Below are 19,000 nucleotides of genomic sequence, written 5' to 3'. Positions count from 1 at the left end.
TTGTACCGTAAAAGCTTCGAAATAATTGAGCACTTGAAATTGAAAAACTGCTCACGTTGTCGGAGTGCTCAAACGTGCGTGACGAAAAGCTTTGCGCCAGAAACGCGGCTTGACCAGCTCGCCGTTTACTCGAATAACTCCACGTGTATCATGTATTTATGACACTTTGAAGATTCAAGTCTTTTATACGAGAAAACTGGAGGTTATTTTTGTCGAATAGTTATCATTTTAGGATCTATTAATTATTGATAGAAATTCTAAATGAATTTTTATCGATGGCGCAAAAATGTGTCTGAAGATTTTCTTAAATTAAAAAATTTTTGTGATATTAATGCGACAATTGAATAAACAAAGATACGTTATTTTGGACCTGACTGCTGCATAAAAATGATAGCCTGGTTTTAATGCGCAAATATTACGTATTAACGTAAACAGCTATTTGCATCTAATTAATTTATTGGGATGGAAGCACGGATAGAAATGGTTGAAAATCAATTATTTGTTACCAGAGAATCTCCGTTGTAAGTTGTACTGACTGGTAAGATACATTTTTATTTATATTAACATTGAATGATTAAATTATTCTTTTTACTGAGTTTTCAGTCATACTTCTTCGTCATATAATAGAATATTATTATATCTTTGATTTGAATGTCGAAATTCTTGAAACCAATCAAAAAAATAAACCTTGATTCCTTATTAGCTCGGATGGTAGCGTGCGTGTACAGCGCACAAATTTAAATTTTTAATTAGAATAAAAATCATTAATGCTTAAAGTCTGATTGAAAAGCAAAATGAAAGATTAAAAGTTAATAAATACGAAATTAACTATAGTATATAAATAATTGAATTGAGGTTTTAAAGTGAATATTTATGTTTAATAATTTTATTACAGATCCCTAAAATGTGCAAATACGTGATTCTAATACTTTTAATTGTAATTATTGCTTCTGTTTGTCAAGCAGCTACAGAAGATTGTCTTCCAAATGAATCGACCGTAAGATTGAAACTCATTAGTTTTTTTTTTTTTTTAATAGTTTCCAAGAACGTTCCATATTTTTAATCATTGTTTTGTAACATAATGTATTCCATACTTTATTTCTGACTTTTCCCCAGCTGTTTGTACCATAGCACGATATTTTCTCTTTAATCCTAAATAATATTGTACAACAGTTTTTTACAATTAAGATAATTTCAATAACTCATTTCATTATTATTATACTATGAATCTAAAAATCATTTACTTCAGATTCACCAAATAAATCATTGATTATGTTTTATTGTCTATAGTGTGAAAGAGCAGCACAGTGTTGTAGTGTATTTTGTTCCCAAGCACGTGTTAATGAAGAATTAAAGTGTACTACTTCAACGTGGGAAGATTAAAGCATGCCTAAACCGTCGATTTGTCAAATAGCTGAACCAAATCGACTCCATATTATTCAAATATGTACATCGTTTAATTAATATAAAGACAATATTTTTTTTATTTTTAATTTAAAAAGCTATAAATTATAATTAATTGTAACAAAATATTGTTATCGGCATGGAATAAAAAATTATTCTCTTGTTGCTTTTCAGTCATTTTATTTAATAATAATTGCTTAACACGATTATTTTCTCTGAAAAAACTGCATTGAATTCCGCAAACCGGATACAGTTGATTCCTTCAAGAGATATCGATGTCTGAGAAGATATTAAAATAATGATTTTGTTTTTTGATGAATTAAAGTTTTATTACAAAATAAGAAAAATAAGTATAATTTTTTTCGCGAGTAAAAATAAACCAATATACATTTTTATTTTTTTTTTTAATTATTAAATTAATATTGGAAAAATTCAATCCAATTAATTGGTAAATCTCAACTTGTTAAAATATTTATCAGGTTGTGCTTTGGATAAATGTTAATTATTCAATTGCTTGTATCGAAATTGCTCTGCTCTCATTATTATGAAAGTTGAGAGTATACTTGACACTGTCGACACAAATTATCTGTAATACAGTTGTTCAAATATTTTCAACAGCTATTGATAAATCTGAGCATGTGTACCTCAATGATAATTTCAAAATTAAATTTTTCAGTTGAATACATAGAAAATTTTTTGCAACAAGAACTTTATATTATTTGAAATTTCGATAGTTGCCCACAATAATGTTAAAAAAATACAATTATTTATAAAAATACACTCGATCTTGGAAAAAAAAACTAAGCATTGGAGCGATCTCATAAGCTTTACACGACGGACTTACTAAAAACAGCACGTAAATGAAAATCTATTTGAATAATGCATAAAGGAGCAATGTATCTTGAATGGTAATGTTATCACTTTTATATTCGCATCATCGAATAATCTTCGAGCGGAAGCCTGGCGTCACGATACACACTTTTTGTACTATACCACGAACATATGATCAGTCGTCCGGTCTCTATTACTAATAAAATAAATAAAGCGACATTCCAGTTACAGCGGAAGGAAAACCCGTTTTTTATAACTATTAGCGTAAGCGAAACATTAATCACATAATGTAAAATAATTTACTCGCTATTAAATAAAACATTAGTACTGTATGTTACACAATGACAGATTGAATTAAATATCTCCAGGAAAAGCGAACGATAAAATGAGAAGAAAAATAAGAACAACGATGAAGCAAAACTACCAATTGAAATTAGCTTTTAATTACTATTGAAGCGGGAACAGCAATTGTCATTCTATCAACCGCGCAAAATGTTTGTGTCGAGACCAAAAAGAAGAAACAGTCCTGCTGAACTCGACAATTAAATTCTCTGTTACATAGGACACGGAGAATTACACGGCACTTGATAACATGTAAATTCGAGGCCCCTTAGTTTCTGAGAGCAGAGTACTGCTTCAAAGGCGACTTCAAAGACGTTGGATAGGAACAATCTAAAGGTTCTATTCGCAGCTGAGCTCGCCCAGAAGATTCAAAGCTCCATAGTCTCTGGCTCGGGTAGTAAGAACCTATCCTACACGACGTCTACATCTAAGGTCTTACTAATTCGTTACTTGTATTCACAGAGTAGAATATTGCGGCTTAAGATCAGAACCGCTGGAGTACAATTGTTATGATCTGAATGTTGAAAGTATCAAAGACTGCAGTGTTCTTGAAAGATATGAATATAAGATATTTTGTTGTATCAAGAATGTTATGAATATTCGTGGTTCATTTTATCCGGAACGGAGTTGTGTTTATGAGCCTCATTGATAAAAATTATTGACGTAATTAAAAATGGTTTATATTTTTCTTCTCTCGCCCTCTATTATTTATTTATTTATTTATTTATTTATTTGATTGTAAATGCCAAGGCACAAAGCCGAATGGCAAAAATGATATACATAAAATTATAATTCACATAAGTACAACTAATATATACATAATGGAAATATGAAATTTGCATGATAGTATAAAATATAGAATTTATATAATGTTCAAATGGACATAATGTTTTAAACATATTAAACTTATTTACCAGCTCACTATTTTGTCATTGTTCGAGATTTATAAGAAAATCAAATACTTTTGTTTTGAAGGATTCTAGACCAAGAGAATTTGTAATTTCAGGAGGGTAGATCTTGCCAGAACCGTATAGCTGATATAACAAACGAATGCTCGTAGATTGTGGTAACAAAGTTGGGTATTTTATAAGTGACATTATTATTTCTGCTGGCTATTCTTTGTGATCGTCTGATAACAGGGTCTTCTTCAGTAAATAAATCACGTAGAAATTTTTGGTTCGCCTGTTGATAACAATTTGAAGAACACGCAGGCTAGAAAGTATAACCTCCGTGACTTTACATTTAACCAATTTAATGACCGTCGATATGGTGTAATGTGCTCATCTCGCCTCAGATTAAAATGAATCGAATAGCATTATTAACAAGTCGCTGCAATTTGCAATCAAGTTCATTCGATAAGTTGAAAACACTACTGAGCAATAGTCAATAATAGGAAGGATAGTAGCAGAGACTAATATTCTAATTTATTTAAATCATCAACAGTATGAATGGCAATTTTTCCTGAATCATCGTTCTTCTTTATATAAACAATGCTTTTATATACCCATGCATATTTGTAGCTTATTTCTCTGGCTCTTGCTTTGGTAAGCTTTAAAAGTTTATAGGTTTCCGTTTGCAAGAATTCATTTATGAAGACTTGTCCTCCAAATGCAGAAATACCATTAATCTTGAAAGTATCTTTAACTAACAGCTTCTGTGAGGCGACGTTTGGTATCAATAATATGATCACGGATTTGCGGTGATTTAAGATTGACAATAAATGAAGTGAATGATGATTTTCTTGAATGATCATTCTTTCCTTTTAGTATATCCGAATGTTCAGGATGTCGTTTTCAAGGTTAGAAAGCTCAAGTTTATCAGAATTTGTTTTATAATTGTCGAAGATGATAATTCGAACACCACTGTCTCCAGGAACACCAGAAACCAATAATTGAGACGAAGAAGAAGAATCAAGTTGTTGATGAGCATTAGGTACAATTATAAGCGAATCCATTTTAGAATTTAGAGACACAATAGAATTGAAATTTTCTTCGCATTTCTTGGTATTTGAAGACACATTATCTGTCAGTTTCTTGATTTGTCTTACGGAAGAAGCATGTTGTTCGAGACCTCAGCTAATATTCCATTTACAGTAGTTAAATCTTCTGATAGCTTGGTAATTTTATCGTTGCTCATTTCAAATTTCTCCAGACAACTTCTTTATATCTTCACTATGTTTACTTTAAGCTATCTGAGAAATTTTGTATTTGTTGACTGTTTTAAACGAAATGTCAAGCAACAAATTCATTTTTTCGTCCATATTTAAATTAGACCAATCTGGTTTATTCTGTGAGGATTCAGTCATTTTTGGTGAATTTGAGATGATTGTTGGAGAAAAAACAGAATCCTCTCCTACAGATACTATAGGCGGTGTTCCTGGTGAGGAAGTTAACGATTTGAAGCTAGACTGAGTCGATGTGCTAGACAAAGTCGATTTTCGCAGACTAACACTAGAAACACTGGGCGGTCTTTTGAAAGTTGAAACGTGAGGGAGGCTGTATATGAGCAGTAGAAGTTGATTCAAGTGGTGATGGAGGCGTGATGCACGCTGTAATTCAGGAACTATTTGGGAAGTTTGGTTTTAGTGGTTCTTTGTGACAACTTGGATGATATGGGGACTGGCAGATTTTGCAGAAAACAGATTTAGTTACAGCTCTCTTACACCCTAACACAAATCATAACAGGGCCATAAGAATGAAAATGTAAACAACGAGCTGTCAAATTTTGTAGATAACAGTTTATGATGTGTAGTGACACCTATGAGGTATTAGCGGTACGTTGGCAAGTGGCGGTGACAGTAGATTTTTCGTAACACTGTAGGCTGAAGTTACTTAAACAGAATAATGATCAACTAAAATCAACTAAAATCACGTCCAGATAGAATATAACCTCAACACAATATCTTGGGAAAATAAAAATTGATCTCCAGCTCCAAATTGAAAATATTTTGATAATTTTTTAGCAATCTCAGAAGATTGCAAAAGGCGCTTGCAACTGATATCTGTAACAAAAAGCCCAAAGGCAAAAAGCAGAAAAAGTGTTCTAAACGACGAGCGAAAAATAGACGTGAGTTCAGTACTTACGTGAATTAAATCTAATGATTATATTAGACAAATAAAAAGTATTTTTGTCGTACTTGTACAAAATATGAAACCTTTCTGTGAATAAATTTTTTGATATACTCTAATTTGTTCATTTATAATTTTTTGATCAAATATAGTGTTGAAAGTCTCCGACGGAGGGCGCATGATCGCTGAATCGTCTCATTACAAGAGTGTTGAGCTTGTATTCTAATCCAGAGGTATGAAATTGGGACGTTTCACCAAGTCAGATAGAATAAAAAAATAAACTAATATTTTTACCATTTATTTGTTTATACTTAAACAATATCCAAAAAATTCTCAAACAAAAAAAAATAATTTTTTTTCAAAGACTGATTCCAGTCTGCCTAGTCATCGACATGGAAAAAAATAAAAGAGTTTCAATCAATAACGATGTTGATATAAGCCCTATATACCTTAGAGATAAAAATTTTTTTTTTTTCAATACAGTCAATGTTTAAAAAAACAAGTTGATTTTTTGGCTATTTTTTTACTTTTGATACATAGCCTGATGTGGTAAAATATGATCAGATCAACTCATAAAAATTTTTTCACGCGCTTGGAAGTGAATTATTTGAAATTAATTGAAAATTTAAAATAATCATTGAAATTCTTTGAACAAATTAAAATGTCATTGGAATTATTGAGTCAAATATTGATCGAAATGTTGCTTAGCATGAATTTTTTAAGAATATTAATTAGAAAAACCATAACTTAAAGTAAGTAAATAAAAATAAAAACATGAAGTTTATATCTGTGTATAAAACTCCAATAGATATGATGGGTGAAAAAAGAAGAATCATTTTTTATCGTTCAGTAGCATGGCCTTAGTAACAGTAGCAGAATTTCTCCCCTAATTACAGTAGCTGAATTAAAAGACATTAAATCAAATGAAGGTTGTCGAAGCACAAGCACAGTGAGACTTAAGACATATATAGAAATGCGTCGACACAAAGGACATAGTTAAGCTCATAAATCAGAGAATCGAGTGTCGTAGTTGTGTGTCGCGTGGAATGAGGGTGCCTGGAAGTCGATCCTGTTGTTCAGCGGTCAATAATTAAATTCCACGGACGTCTCGTATCTTATTGGACGAGTATGCCGGGCATTGCACTCCAGGCTGTGTATGTGATGAGCTGTATAGAGAAAAGGAGGTGAGAATTCAGCAGAGAGAGAGATCTGAGAATGCAACGTGTATGTCTCTGCGTAACACTAAATTCTGGGCCGCGTAACACTCCATGTTGCTTATTTTATCGATACAATTGACTAACCTTGTTCACGTTTTTGCTTAAAAGCTCAGTTGATATTGAATAATTTGTTCTTTTAGTAGGTCATCTGGTTTTTTGATGACTCATTGAGTTTTTAATTGGACGATCAATTGAATGAATATCATTTGCAATTAGTATTATAGTTTTAAAGAGCTTCAAATAGTAAAATTTGCTATTAGTTAATGTCAATTATTATTACTATTATTCAATAATAGTTATAAACCTCTAACGCCAAAAAATTAATGACCTCAATAACTATAAATAACGTATTCATAACTCTTTGACTTAAATTCAAAAATTAATTGTTAATTACTTAAATAATTTTTTTAATGGACTTTATACACCATTTTTTGTAGTTTAATTATTAAAGTTATCGAAGTGCTAGTCGTATTAATTTAAAACCTTCATAGTTTTTTGCCAAAAGCAAATTTTGAATCGAAGTATTACTGAATTATTTAATCAAAGCTAAAGAAGCTTTTAAAATCTTTAAAGTTCATTCACTTAATGTTAATTATATTATTTATTTAAGATCATAAATCATTTCAATATTTAAAGTGATTTCACATCGACTTTAATAACTCATCATTTATTAATAGAACGATTCGTATCGACATAAAATTTATTAAAATCTTAGAATTTTTATTAAAATGGTAATATTCAATTTTATGTTTTCATTCAGAAATAATTTTTAGGTCTTATAATTTTTTTACTAACGTCAAATGAAGTTTTTTTTTATTATCTCTAAAATTTTATGCATAGCTTATACAAATATTGCTTTAATTCCAAAATATATCGACTTCGGCGTATACTTTTTTATTCAGTGTAATGTTTCACATAGTAAATTAAAAATATATTGTACACACATGTTATTACACATATACAAAGTTACGTCGCGCATCACAAAGTACAATGAGAACTAACGTAATTAAACGTTACTCAATGTAAATTATCCGCAGATCTATCATATTTATCGCGGCTTCCTCGCTTGTTACGTAAGTGAGTACGTATAACGTATGAGTGAGTACTCTTTTGATAACGAGCGCTGCGGATCTTTTGACAACTTGTGAGCATGAGCTCAATCGTTGTTTATTAGAAAAAAATTCTCTTCGATTCCTTCTTCTTATTCACACAGCCATATAGGCAATAAATATGAATAAATAATCTGAAGAAAAAAAAATAAGTATAGTAAAAGGATAACAGGTGAGTATTTAAGTTTGCGTGTCGGTAAGTTGGCAAAAATTAAACCCAATTTAGCAGATGCAGCTGCTGCAACTCCAGCCTCCTCGGCATTAAGATAATATTCTCTCGTGCGGTGAGATATATGTCCCTTTCGAAGCTAAAAAGTAAAATATATGTATAGGTGTATAAGCATATTCGTTGTTCGTGTTGTCAAAAAGACAACACCTGCTTTTCTTGCAGCCTTTGTTACGTCCTTTATACGTATTCTCTCGTATTTTAATATCATCAAAGAGGCTGCGTGCACATGATACATTCTCTTTACTGGTTATACATGTTATAACCAAAGGCCAACTTTCTCTTTTGATATTCTTTTCGCCAGGCTTATGTTATTTCCAATCGTAAAAAATTTTAATATTGTAATAATATAATAATCAAAAGTTATTTAATTTTAAACTTTTAACTGATTTGTTTTTGTTTTTTTATTTAATTTTTCTATGTTCCTTAAAACTTAATTAGTGAAATTTTGAGTTTTTGAAATAGTAAATATAAAAACTCTATAAAAGTAAGAAGTTTTTAAAAGAATCAACTACAAATCTAGTAAATCTATAAGCTTTGCATTTAAATAATTTATTTTTCACTTATTTAAAAAATCGGAATATTCAAATTCACCGCAGGATTAATAGAAAAATTACTCTTTCTTGATAGAATTTCACTTTCTAATTAGTGAAAAATCTACTTGTTCAAAATGTGACCATTTTTACTAATTTAAAGTTTATAATTATTACCAATTACTAGTAATGTACTTTAAAAACTTCAAAAAAGTAACGATCAACTATCGATGAGTGATTTTTCACTAATTCAGTTTCAGAAAATATTTTTTTAAATATTCACAATTAAAAACAGCATTTATATATAAACGATTACATACCTGTAACATTTTGATTATTAATGAAATAATAATAAAATAATCACAAAAATTGGACAAAGCGATAGAAACAGCAGTAGTTCAATAAATATTTCAACGATCCTCAATCTTGAAGACATGAAATGAAACTACTGATAACAATCGATTTATCAAAGTAAAGCATCTCTATCTCTGTGCATCACAGTCGATAGAAAATTTTTCTCCCCTTTAATTTTAACCTCTCAGCAGCATTTCTTGTTTTTATTCTTATTCTTATTCATCCTCGCATTTACTAGTTTTGCCCTGGGGATTTCTTTCTGCTGTGTATTCATCTCAAAAAAGATCAGACATTGCATCAGAGTAACGAGTTTGCCGATCACATTCTATCCATCGACGATAGTGCACCGGCTCAACATCATCGACTCACTCTGTCGCTCCAAGCAACATTTTATAGTTTTTTCCTCTAGCTTTTCCTCAGCTTTGTTATCCGTACTGCTTTTCCTTTATTTTTTTTATATTTCAATTTTTCCTATTTTCTTGTGTTTTTAAAAGTCCTGAGCCATTGATTGTGTATATAAAACTTCTTAAATACTATGAAAAATACTTGAATAAGTATACAATAATTAATAAATGTATCGACTTATTTTGGAACCAAATAAGATAATAACCTGATTGAAAAAATGTTACATTTAAAAAAAAAAAAAAAATCCACATATATCCTGTATTTGTAACCTTATGAAGATTTAAGACTTTGTACAAAAAAACTAGAGGTTATTTTATCGAAACGTTATTATTTTTAAATCAATTAATTAATGATAGAAATTTTTAATGAATTTTCATTGATGCCGCAAAAATATGTCTAAAGATTTTTTCAAATTTCAAAATGGTTGTATAATTGATTGGACAAATAAAAAAACAAAAATAAGTTATTTTGGATCAGACTGATGCATAAAGCATTGCAACAATTGATTGCAACAATTGAATAAACAAAAATGCGTTATTTTGGACCAGACTTCTGCATAAAAATAATAATCTGGTTTTAATGTGCAAATATTACTTATTAATGTAAACAGTTATTTGTATATAAATAATACATTTATTGAAATTGAAGCACGGTTAAAAGTTGTTGAAAATTAATTATTTGTTACCAGAGAATCTTCATTGTAAGTTGTACTGACAGGTAAGATACATTTTTATTTGTATTTTTTTTTTATTATGAGTTTTACTTGTATACCGTTTTCTGGTTTTTACAAGGTTACTTTCCGCTCTATATTATCAACTCAGTTTTTTTCAACCCTTTATTATAATCAACATATTCTCAACTCTTTTTATACTCAACATGTTCTCCACTTTTTATTATCAACATGTTCTCCACTTTTTTTTTTTTTTTTTTTTTAATCAACATATAATTTCATTCCAATGCGGCTGTGGACCGACTTGTGCTTTCTGTACTGCATTTACCCTATTCCTCACCCCTTTCTATCGGTTGTTCGAATAGTGCCGATGGGGAAACGACAGAGAAAACCCATGCCAGTACAATTCGGCTACCGGAGTGACCCCCGACGGTTGGTGTTAAAACTATTCGAACAACCGTCGGGGCTCGAATCCTCGCCTCACGACATGATGCACGAACGAACTATTGGGATAGTGACTTAGTACGCTCGGCCATCATGCCGCTCATTTTTATTTATATTAATATTGAATAATTAAATCATTCTTTTTACTGGGTTTTCAGTCATACTTCAAACAACTGCTGAATCTAATTTTAATATATTATAGTTGATACTTAGATCAAATATAAAAAGCAAGCCTGATTCCTCAAAATTTTTTTCAAGATAATTTTTACTTTCAATAACTAAAAATTATTTTAGAAAGAATAAGATGTTATATCCTGCATCTAAGTATTGAATATAATATATTCTGAAACATAAAATTGATGATTAAACTGAACTTACCTCAATACCTGAATCGTCGAAACTAATCAAAAAAATAAACTTTATTTCTTTATTGGCTAGAATGGTAGCGCGCGTGTATAGTGCGCAAATTCAAATTTCTAGCTATAATTAAAATCATCAATCTTTTAATCAAAATAATTAAATTAAGGTCTTAAAGTGAATATTTATTCTTAATAATTTTATTGCAGATACCCTAAAATGCGCAAATACTTGATTTTGGTACTTTTAATCGTAATTATTGCTTCTATTTCTGCAGCTAAGAAAAAGTGTCTTGAAAATGAAGCAAGTGTAAGATTAAAAATTATTAATTTTTTTTCATTAGTTCCCCAGAAAGTTTCATATTTATAATCATTTTTCTGGAATTTTTCTGTACTCCATACTTCATTTCTCATCTATTTTTACCACTGCAGATTATCCTTTCCTTAGTCCTATATAACATTGTATAACAGTTTTCTTATCATTAAGATAAATTCATTAACTTATTTCATTATTAGTATACTGTGCATCTAAAGATCATCCTCTTCAATTTAACCAAATAAATAATTTATTATATTCTATTGTCTATAGTGTAGAAAATTATCACAGTGTTGTAGTAAAATGTGCTCTGAAACGATTCACGGATGGATGTGTACTATTCCAATGTGGGATGATTAAAGCATGCCTAAACTTTTAATGTCTCGCAAACTCGAACAATAATATATGTCATTTTATTAAATTATGTTTATTGGTTGATTGGTATAAAAACAATATTTTTTTACTTTTTGTTTAAGAAGATATAAAATATAATTAATTGTAACAAAACATTGTTATCAGCATGAAATAAAAAATCATTCTCTTATTGCTTTTTAATTATTTTATTTAATAATTAGCGGACCCGATAGACGTTGTCTTGTACACACGTCTTAAATTTGAAAATTTTAAACTCTTTTGAATAAGCTGTAACAGCTTGGACCATTTTGATGAAAATTTCCACTGAAACCTTATTACCATGTAATATTTAAATTAGCACGTGATTTATTTTCACTTAATAGCATAAAATTTTCCTGAATCTGATCGTTGCATCTACTATCAGGTCACACTGAAATTAAAATGACATATTTTTGAATATTCGACACGGTGATCGCAATGCTATCTGTTGGATTTAATGTAAAACATTTCAAGATCAACAACAATTTATAAATAAAAAATTAATTAATTAAACATTTTTCCTTGGACTTAATTATGAATCTAAATTATTCTCGAATCCATTTGAAGACACCCAACAAACTTCATTGAAATCGGTCCAGCCGTTTAGGAGGAGTTCAGTGACAAACACACGCACTAAAAAATTATGTATATAAAGAAGATAATTGGTCAATACGACCATATTCTCTACAAAAAAATCAAGAGAAAGAAATGGAGATTTTTTCGATCTTTATTCAAGACTAACTAGAAATTTGAATAGCGTACTACGTGCGCGCCTTAATCTAAACCAATAAAGAATCAGGGTCCATGTTTTCAAGTTATTTTGATATTAAGTTAACTTCAATCAATCATCAATTTTAATACATAGAATAATTTTCTTTAATTAAGAAATGTAAATATTTTGAAACAAAACTAAAATTTTGAAGAGAAATATATACTCAAACCAAATTATTTTCTTTTTGTGTGCTTTGTTTTCCTTTTCAGTTAAGATTTGATTGAGCGATAAACAAAAAAAAAAAAGCTTCGCGTCTGGTTTGTAACTTAAAAAATGTTTGTGAAACGAAATGTGTAATTTAAATAAATGTAAGACTTAGAATGGGATAATAAAAAAATATTGTCATACGTTTGAGGTTTTGTCGTTGTAAAATATCAGACGTTGAAATTGGAGTCACTGGAGTACGGGGGTTAAATAGAACTACTGAGATATCCCGGCGGTCGCCGGCTAACACCAGTAATATATTGGTGTCTCCCGTAGGTCGGAGTTTCAGAGTTTTGAGGATGAATAGAAGTAACCAAGGGTTGCTGGGTTACCCGTATCTCAGAGAGCTTTCGACCCTCGGAGTTTATTGAAAGGCACGTGGCCGCAGCTTGTTTAAACGGCAAATAGCTTGTACACTCACAAAACGTCCACCACAGTGTCATATGAATGCTCGGTGGCCGAAAAAATTGAAAATCCCATCTCAACCTCGGCAACTTTCCTTATTTCTTACGTGCTTCGGGGCTGACAAAATAAAACTTTTCTGTCTACAGTTTTATTCCTCGGGGAGGCCTCTGCCCTTGTACCTTGTCCTATTGTTTTATTGGCCAAAAAACTCGAGTAAGTGAAACATAAAAATATTTTTTTTTGTGGTATTATGTCGATTAATCACTTGAGGAAAGGAAAATTAGGTTCATTTTAATGATTACCACTTTAAATTTTTTCTCGTTGAATTTCTTTATTACATTGATAAAATTATTAGAAAAGTTTGAAACTTTATCTGAGTCAATTTTTACGTAATTTTCTATTTAAATTATTTCATGATATTTCCCTTACTGAACTGAGCTCCAGCTCTTATTATAACGCGCACACGCATAGAGAAAAAATTAATTTCGTATAATATGAAAGATGATAGCAGTTTAGTTTTTCATTAATTGTAATTAAACTAGCAAGCTTTTTTTTTTGTATGATTTTTAGACGATAGATCATCGCAGAGGTGTAAAATAAATAGCTAAGTACGAACATATAAATAGATTAGCTTAAGACAAACAAGTTCGTATTCACCCAGTGTTGGTAAAATAAATTAGTAGGTCGGTGTGGACAAAATGAATGAATATCTTTTGTTGATTATATATACCGTACGGAATTTCCCTTGCAACGTGGAATGCAAATTTTGAAAATTAGGACTACTTGAGAATTCAACTGGGTAACGGTCAACAATTGAACGTCGTAGCACTGAAGTACTACGCTGGTCATAGTAATAGTCAACCAGAGTGAGTATACATCAGAATGTAACTGCTGAACAGATGAGAGCAGAGAAACAAGACAAGTATGTCCTATGTGCACAAGTGTGGATTTATGTGTGTTTGCGAAGGAATAAGAGAGAGAGTCGAAGGTAGAGAGGAATGCATGTATATATATATATATATTTTATATATATATTCTCATTCTGGTTCCACTTTGCAGAATAGGACAGTGACGTGATGAAGGTGAAACCACGAGAAAATACCTGCCGTCGAAACTCGATCCCGAGTTCTCTGGATATCATTAGAGAGTGACCGCCACGTTGAGGACGGGCTAAAAGTTGTGCGGCTGTAACGATTCGCTGGGAGATATCGTGCAAGGTCCACCGCGAACCACGTGTATAATAAACCCAGAAAATAAGTAAACAAAAATAAAGGTAGACAGGAGCGAGATGCTAGAACAACCAGCGCTCCTATCGAGAAAAGCCGGGTGCGGTTTGCGGATCGGGATTTGAATTTCTCGGGGACTATAAGCAGCAGAAGCATCGCAGAAACTCGATAATTCTCGTTTTTTCCTCTTTTCTCAACTCCTTGGCTTCCTCCCTGCACACTCTCTTCACTTATTTTCTTTTCTTTTCGTTATTTTTTATCCCTATCCCTATTCTCATTTCTTCCCCTCACTGTCACGATAAATCGAGCGACGCTGATATCGCTCAGCGATATTTTCCATCGGGTTTTTATCCCGTCTCGTTTCTTGTTCCTCCGGGACGGATCATTATCCGGCGTTTTACTCCCATCTTATCCTCTCTTACTTTGTGCTCGCTCGATATCCGACAATCCCGTTGGCTCGTTTTAAGGATCCAATCATTGTAAAATTTACCAACAATCGTTTTTTCCCGTTTGCTTCTGTTGTAATTGCAAAAAAATCAAGATACATAATCCTTAATCCAGGATTAAAAATTAAAAGTCAATTTAGCTTTTACATTCATATTATATATATGCCTTAAATCGACATTTTATAACTTCAGTGACCGCTTTTTCGTGAGCTCGTCCAATCACATGAATTATTTAATTCTTCACTGCATATTTGGAATTCTGACCAATTTGTATATTCATCAAATTAAAAATGCATTATAAGTTATTAAAACTGATAAGTATGTTAATTATATTTATATGATATCAATAAAAATCTTTGAAAACTGAAAAAAAAAAAAAAAAATAAATAATTAATTTTTTTCTCATGACTGTGAATTTACTCTGTTCTATTTTAAAAGAATTTGAAAAAATTTAAACAATAGGGGTAATAGTTTATTGAGCTTTAAAACATTTAATAATTGTAAAGCTTATCTTCATAATCAATTGTTTTTTATATTTAATAACTTTGCTGATACGTGTTATCGTCATTCTTCCCGACAATTTTTTTAAGTGAAGTAAGAAAGTTTAGCTGTCTATTAATCCCTCACGGAGAAAAAAATTTTGCTATAGGAACTCTATGGTAGTTAGTTAGTTGTAAAAAGTTCCAGTAGGTTAACGTATTCTTATAGTAACAATACCGTTTGGCTCCTGCAACTCTACATCGTTGAGCTCTGAGAGCTAAACGTTATTTACCTCTCACAACTCTACAGGATCCTTCTGAGACTATAACAAATTTTTTGAAGTCTGCTTAATAATTTTTTTTTACGATTTAGCATTGATAATTTAATAAATACATGCGGCAAAATGAATTTATATTGCCAACAATAATTGTATATGACAAATAAGAATAGTATTATAATAGAAATAAAATAATAATAGAACTTATATTACAAATAAAAATTATTTGTAAAATAAAAATATGGTTGTCACAAAATTATCTTATTTTCTTAATTATATCAATGAATATTGGACATAAAATCACTACCGTATATGCACGAGAAAAGATAAATAAACGAAAACAAATTTTATTTTGTGTTAAATGGGGTCTTTTTAATGTGTTCCGATAACTTACACTGTAAAAAATCCGGAGTGAATTGGGAGTGAATTTCACTCTCATTTCACTCCCATCACTCGGAGTTCCGGAGTGAAGTAATTAATCACTCCGCGTAGGGAGTGACTCCGGAGTTTTTATTTGCGGAGTGATTTCAGAGTGATTTCGGAGTGATTTCGAATTTCACTCCGAAAAACATCCACGTTCGGAGTTTTTAAAATAAATAAAATAAGGATGAATTTTCGTTCTACAAAAAAAATCTCAAAATTAATCTTTATATATATATATATTTCTTCTGTGCGTGTGTTTGTCACTGAACTCCTCCTAAACGGCTGGACCGATCTTAATGAAATTTTTTGTGTGTCTTCCGGTGGATCCCAGAATGGTTTAGATTCACAATTCAGTCCACGAGAAAATGTTGATTTAATAGATTTTTTATTTATAAATTGTTGTTGACCTTGACTACCCACATGCATTTTTCATATATTTTATAAATATCATATATATAAGATATATGAAAAAATGCATGTGGGTACTCAAATGAAAGGTCTCGATGAGTATAAAATCATAATGGACTTATATTTATAAAAATGTTAATAATTAACGAATGATAATGTATTTTGTTAACTAATGATGTTTTTAACGATATAAGCTCATTCCGATGTTACACTCATCAAGAGCTTTCATTTGAGTACCCACATGCATTTTTGATATATTTTTCATATATACATATATATAATATATATAAATATGTAAAATATATAAAAAATTGATGTGGGTACTCAAATGAAAGGTCTTGATGATTATAACATCGGGATGAGCTTATGTCTTTAAAAATATCATTAGTTGACAAGATACAATGTCATTTCTTAATTATTGAAGTTTTGAAAGATATAAGCTCATCCCGATGTTACCCTCATCGAGTTCTTTCATTTGAGTACCCACATAACATTTTTTATGTATTTTATATATATGGTATTTGTGAAATATATAAATATATAAAATATATCAAAAATGCATGTGGGTACTCAAATGAAAGCTCTTGATGAGTATAAAATCAGAATGGGCTTATATTTACGAAAATGTTAATTATTGAAGAATGCCTATTGCATATTGTTAACTAATGATGTTTTTAACTATACAAGCTCATTCCTAAAATTTCTAAATTTAAGACGTGTGTACATGACAACGTCTGTCGGGTCCGCTAGTATATATATATATCTACATATTTTTTTCACAATTTTTAATTATAATTAATTTATAAAAAAAATAAATATAAACATTATAATAATAATTAAAATGAAATATTATTAAAAATAATAAATTAAATTTTTAATAATTAAATATAAAAAGGGTTTATAAAAATAATTTATTTACAAAAATTTATTTATTTCTAAATTCATTTATTTTGGGAGTGAATGCGGAGTGAATTTTATTATTAATAAAAATTAACTCCTTCTCGGAGTAAATATCACTCCCGCTGGGAGTGAATCAATTAAAAATCATTCACTCTTCATTCACTCCGCGTTTACTCCGCAAATTTTTTACAGTGTATCACTTATCACAATACAGGGTGTCCCAAAAGTCACGGACGCCATTGTAGCATCTGATGAAAAAAATAATTCTAAGACGAAAAGTCCTTAGCCATTTTTCAATTAACCGCATAGATAATTAATTATTAATTAAAAATAACGTCTTTTTATTTGTTAGAGAGAGAGCGCCAGTGTCCAGTAAAGTATGTGCCAAACAGAGACACAACTAACTGTATGACTAACTAGTTTCTATAGCTAACGTAGTCACACATATTTACTTACACATTCACACGTGAAAGCGTCTTCGTTGGAACGCACTTGACTTGACACTAGCGCTCTCTCTCTAACGCATAAAAGGACGTTATTTTAATTAATAATTAATTATCTATGCGTCTGATTAAAAAATGGCTAAGAACTTTTCGTCCCAGAATTATTTTGTTTCAGATGCCACAATGGCGTCCGTTACTTCTGGGACACCCTGTATATTCAACGAATAAATTAAATTAACAGTCACTGCAAATGAACCTTGAAAAACCATAAATACAAAACTGTTCTAACGAAATTCAATTTGACAAAAAAAAACCTATTTCCTTAAATAAATCAATTGGGAACTTAATTGTCCTCATATATTTTTAATAATATAGATTAGTAATAAAATAATTCTGTTTGGCATTTTAGAAGGTTATGAAATATGTCAGCGCGCTCCACTACTGCGCAACGTAGAGCGCTCCCAACTATACCGTTTGGCTCTGAGAACAATCCCGTAGAGCTCTGAGAGCTCAACATCATTGAGTTATCAGAACTAAATAACATTTTGCTACTGTAACTCTACAACGAACAGTAAACTGTGTATAGTTGTGGTAACTCTACAGTTACGTTACCAGAACGAAATTTTTTTTTCCGTGCTTGTAAACTGACTAGAATAGCAAAGCTTTTTCATGTAAATAAAGTTAACTTGACGGGACTTTTTTTCCATACCGAGACACTTCCATCACAGACTTTAAGTTTTTACAATTTAATTTACTGCAACTATTTATTTTCAGCGGCGTGAAAGTCGACGTCAGTATCCGTCTATCAGTATACCCCTCCATTATACCACAATTTGTACATAAATATAATTGTATCCAATACCGTCGCTCCTATTTTATTTTCTCTCCGAACAATAACGAATTTGATTAGTAAACCATTGTAACAGACAGTTCTATTTATTTGGATACCTCAAATACATTTTCATCTCAGTAACAACGACAATAGGTTCTGGTTAATGACAACTGCGATTACCAAAATAATTTCAGAACATTGAATATTTATTAACGATTAAGGATTAATTTCTCTCCTGTCAGGTTGAAATTTCTTCTCATAAATATTCCAGCAATTGAGATAGAATTTTTCCAACGTTAATTCGTGCTGGTTGCACGACAAAAAAAAAACCTGTCAAAATATAACCGTCAAATTCACATTTTTAGAAATGGAATTTTTACATGGCAAGAACTGTCAATTTTAAAAACAATGTCAATTTTTCGTTGTAAAGGTGTAAATTTGGCATGCGGAAAACATGTTAAATTTACATGAAAAAAATGTAAATTTAGCATTAGAAAATTTGTAGATTTTACATTG

General features: G+C 30.5%; 1 long non-coding RNA gene across 1 annotated transcript; it reads left to right on the top strand.

The window, feature by feature from the left end:
* Positions 1-467: 467 nt before the first annotated feature.
* LOC123261636 lies at positions 468-1,542 on the top strand. Its single transcript, XR_006508717.1, has 3 exons — positions 468-538; positions 896-997; positions 1,291-1,542. It is a non-coding gene; the product is annotated as an uncharacterized LOC123261636 (long non-coding RNA).
* The last annotated feature ends 17,458 nt before the right edge of the window (positions 1,543-19,000 follow it).

This window comes from Cotesia glomerata, linkage group LG1 (genome assembly GCF_020080835.1).
Source record: "Cotesia glomerata isolate CgM1 linkage group LG1, MPM_Cglom_v2.3, whole genome shotgun sequence".
NCBI classification, from domain to species: Eukaryota; Metazoa; Arthropoda; class Insecta; order Hymenoptera; family Braconidae; genus Cotesia; species Cotesia glomerata.
This window is presented reverse-complemented; position numbering and strand designations above follow the sequence as displayed.